General features: G+C 45.8%; 1 protein-coding gene across 3 annotated transcripts in view; it reads right to left on the bottom strand.

The window, feature by feature from the left end:
• Nucleotides 1-3,132: 3,132 nt before the first annotated feature.
• Nucleotides 3,133-4,518, bottom strand: part of LOC139557720 (calcium-binding and coiled-coil domain-containing protein 1-like) — a 29,748-nt gene continuing 28,362 nt past the window's right edge. For all 3 annotated transcript variants that reach the window (XM_071372842.1, XM_071372844.1, XM_071372845.1), the window contains one exon: nt 3,133-4,518. This exon is cut by the window's right edge and continues 1,248 nt beyond it. The gene's annotated coding sequence lies outside the window, so the exon portion shown is untranslated.

Here is a 4,518-nt window from a genome sequence, read left to right as displayed (position 1 = left end):
TTATAATCAACGTCACACCAAACACGATGACATTTCAAAAGGAGGCAAATAATTAGTCTGACAAACGTATTTTTCTCATCATTGTGATGTAGCCAGATTTACTTCAGATGCAGTATAACTTTAGCTAGCTAGCTAAGAATGAGGGTTTTTCACGCTCAACAGTTATCATCAATTTAAAACCTTCACTATAGGAAGAGACAAGCATGAAGAGGGAGGACGGGAGAGAGTGGAATGATAGAGAGAGCTGCTCTTAAAAGGGTAATGGAGAAAGTGAGAGAGATGAGTGAATATACCACAGACAAGGGCGAGTGAGGAAGGTAGACTAGGAAGGGATCAGGGAAGAAAAAAAAGGGGGGGGGGGGTGGAGAATTAAACAAGAAATAAACTGGAAGAAAAAAAGTGATTTGGGCAAGAGAGGCAGAGAGCTGGGGGGCAGGCAGCCTGCCTGGCAGAGGTCATAAAGCCTATTGCTGTATCCCAAATGGCACCAATTTCCCTGTATAGTGCACTACTTTTAACCAGAGCTCTGATTAAATGTAGTGCACTATATAGGAAACAGAGTACCATTTGAGACGGATCCTAGTAAGATGCCTCTGGCTCTTCATATCTTTTACATTTCTAATTAAAACAGATAAAGAGTGAGGGAGACATCAATCCACCAGTGATTTCCCAGTTAAGGTTTTAGAGCAGGCTGTAAACCAGGCAGCCCGGCATCATTGATTTTATAATTAGCCACCGTCACCCCAGACATGAGCTGGAGGGTGCAGAGCAGAGGAGATGAAGGAGAGGGGGAGTTGGGGAAGGAGAGAGGTACAGGTAAAGAGAGGCAGGAGGGTAAGAAAATAATGCAGAATGTGGTCCGAACAGGGCTCCGGGCAGGGCTCCGGGCAGCCGAGCGGAAATGGAGGAAAACTCGCCTCCCTGCGGACCTGGCATCCTTTCACTCCCTCCTCTCTACATTTTCCTCTTCTGTCTCTGCTGCTAAAGCCACTTTCTACCACTCTAAATTCCAAGCATCTGCCTCTAACCCCAGGAAGCTCTTTGCCACCTTCTCCTCCCTCCTGAATCCTCCTCCCCCTCCCCCCCCCTCCTCCCTCTCTGCAGATGACTTCGTCAACCATTTTGAAAAGAAGGTCGACGACATCCGATCCTCGTTTGCTAAGTCAAACGACACCGCTGGTTCTGCTCACACTGCCCCACCCTGTGCTCTGACCTCTTTCTCCCCTCTCTCTCCAGATGAAATCTCGCGTCTTGTGACGGCCGGCCGCCCAACAACCTGCCCGCTTGACCCTATCCCCTCCTCTCTTCTCCAGACCATTTCCGGAGACCTTCTCCCTTACCTCACCTCGCTCATCAACTCATCCCTGACCGCTGGCTACGTCCCTTCCGTCTTCAAGAGAGCGAGAGTTGCACCCCTTCTGAAAAAACCTACACTCGATCCCTCCGATGTCAACAACTACAGACCAGTATCCCTTCTTTCTTTTCTCTCCAAAACTCTTGAACGTGCCGTCCTTGGCCAGCTCTCCCGCTATCTCTCTCAGAATGACCTTCTTGATCCAAATCAGTCAGGTTTCAAGACTAGTCATTCAACTGAGACTGCTCTTCTCTGTATCACGGAGGCGCTCCGCACTGCTAAAGCTAACTCTCTCTCCTCTGCTCTCATCCTTCTAGACCTATCGGCTGCCTTCGATACTGTGAACCATCAGATCCTCCTCTCCACCCTCTCCGAGTTGGGCATCTCCGGCGCGGCCCACGCTTGGATTGCGTCCTACCTGACAGGTCGCTCCTACCAGGTGGCGTGGCGAGAATCTGTCTCCTCACCACGTGCTCTCACCACTGGTGTCCCCCAGGGCTCTGTTCTAGGCCCTCTCCTATTCTCGCTATACACCAAGTCACTTGGCTCTGTCATAACCTCACATGGTCTCTCCTATCATTGCTATGCAGACGACACACAACTAATCTTCTCCTTTCCCCCTTCTGATGACCAGGTGGCGAATCGCATCTCTGCATGTCTGGCAGACATATCAGTGTGGATGACGGATCACCACCTCAAGCTGAACCTCGGCAAGACGGAGCTGCTCTTCCTCCCGGGGAAGGACTGCCCGTTCCATGATCTCGCCATCACGGTTGACAACTCCATTGTGTCCTCCTCCCAGAGCGCTAAGAACCTTGGCGTGATCCTGGACAACACCCTGTCGTTCTCAACCAACATCAAGGCGGTGGCCCGTTCCTGTAGGTTCATGCTCTACAACATCCGCAGAGTACGACCCTGCCTCACACAGGAAGCGGCGCAGGTCCTAATCCAGGCACTTGTCATCTCCCGTCTGGATTACTGCAACTCGCTGTTGGCTGGGCTCCCTGCCTGTGCCATTAAACCCCTACAACTCATCCAGAACGCCGCAGCCCGTCTGGTGTTCAACCTTCCCAAGTTCTCTCACGTCACCCCGCTCCTCCGCTCTCTCCACTGGCTTCCAGTTGAAGCTCGCATCCGCTACAAGACCATGGTGCTTGCCTACGGAGCTGTGAGGGGAAAGGCACCTCAGTACCTCCAGGCTCTGATCAGGCCCTACACCCAAACAAGGGCACTGCGTTCATCCACCTCTGGCCTGCTCGCCTCCCTACCACTGAGGAAGTACAGTTCCCGCTCAGCCCAGTCAAAACTGTTCGCTGCTCTGGCCCCCCAATGGTGGAACAAACTCCCTCACGACGCCAGGACAGCGGAGTCAATCACCACCTTCCGGAGACACCTGAAACCCCACCTCTTTAAGGAATACCTAGGATAGGATAAAGTAATCCTTCTCACTCCCCCCCCCCTTAAAAGATTTAGATGCACTATTGTAAAGTGGCCGTTCCACTGGATGTCATAAGGTGAATGCACCAATTTGTAAGTCGCTCTGGATAAGAGCGTCTGCTAAATGACTTAAATGTAAAAATGTAAATGTCCGAGGTCAGAGAAGAGAGGGGGTGAGTGAGTGAGAGGGAATGGAAGAGAGAGGAGATAGATATTCAGAAGAGAAGATGAGACATGTGATTAGCAAATTAGTATCAGAAATGTCACCCTGAAGGAAGCAACCCAAAATGTTTGAATATTTCTCTTCCATCAAAAAAAACAGGCACATTAGACACAAATGATACAGATCCGTTTTTTAAATTTTATTATTACAGAAACCAATCCACACGCTTAATGACCCTATATATAAATACCAAAGAATATGATTTTTTTTAAATAGGTAAGATGACCTCAAACAAAACATCATACACACCAGCAAACCACTGGAGCCGTATTGCAATGAGAGTAGGTATCCTGGAAGAAAGTTTCAGCATACCCTCATGTAGCTCACAGTACACATAGAATAGAACTCCCACAGAAATCTAAAATGACGTCAACAAAAAGGATAGATCTCAGTGCTACGCAACTTTAGGTGCACATACCAGCATGTCAAATTCACCCACGGTAGCAAATAGAGGTGTAAGTACTAGATTACACTAGAGGTAGAGCTGAAAGGGTGTAGAGACGAAGAGGGGTACTCCAAAACCCTCTGAAGCTCAGCCTTCAATGATCAAGGATGTCCATCACAGTTGAATTACAGTGCATTTCTGTATTACATTTTTCATAAATGTGCAAATTAAAGCATGTTTTCACTTTTTCATTGTGGCATATTGTGTGTAGATGGTTGAGAGAAAACATATATTTAATCCATTTTGAATTCAGGCTGTAACACAACAAAATGTGGAATAAGTCAAGGGGTATGAATATTTTCTGAAGGCACTGTATATGTTACAGATGTCACACTTTCATTACAGCTACACCTCTGTGTGAAGGAACACAGTGATGTCCTATACAGTAGAACCAATATCTCTAACCTTTGGACGAACATTTCAAACCTTATCAGATAGTTGTGAGAGGTTACATTTACCTTTAGAAATAAAATCAGAGAAATAAAAATAAAAGAGTAATAAACAAAACACTATTGTAATGATTATGATAATAACATAGACTGGATTAATAAGGAGTATCCAAGTGTAAAAATAAAATAAAAATGTAGCCCCCAAAACATCTCTTATTGCAAAAAAACAGGTGCAAATACAGCAAATTACAAATCTACCAAGCAAAAAGTGTCCCTAGCACCTTCTTCTTTCTTAAAGGGGGCAATCTGCAGTTCAAACAATAACAATCGTAGATTGCCCCTTTAAATGACCTAGCTTTAGTAATCTCTTCTTATCAAACGTCATTAGCTTAAACTAAACCAGAATATAGCTTCATTACGATATAACTAAAGTTGAGTATTGGTTGAAAATCATGAAAAATATAGTATTATTAAACCAGTACTAATAATCTTTTCCAGGCAAACCTTCCATAAAGTCTGGTAACATCTGCATCTATAAATTACATTATGTTATCATGAGATTCCTTAGTTTACTAGTCTTGTTTGCCAGACTGATGACGCTTGGCTGAAGAAGAGACTATTCATTTCCCAATTAGTTTTTTAGGCACAAATGTAGAACTGCATCACTCTA

This window comes from Salvelinus alpinus, chromosome 28 (assembly GCF_045679555.1).
Source record: "Salvelinus alpinus chromosome 28, SLU_Salpinus.1, whole genome shotgun sequence".
NCBI classification, from domain to species: domain Eukaryota; kingdom Metazoa; phylum Chordata; class Actinopteri; order Salmoniformes; family Salmonidae; genus Salvelinus; species Salvelinus alpinus.
The sequence above is the reverse complement of the archived record's forward strand: the minus strand, read 5'-3'. Positions and strand labels throughout refer to the sequence as shown.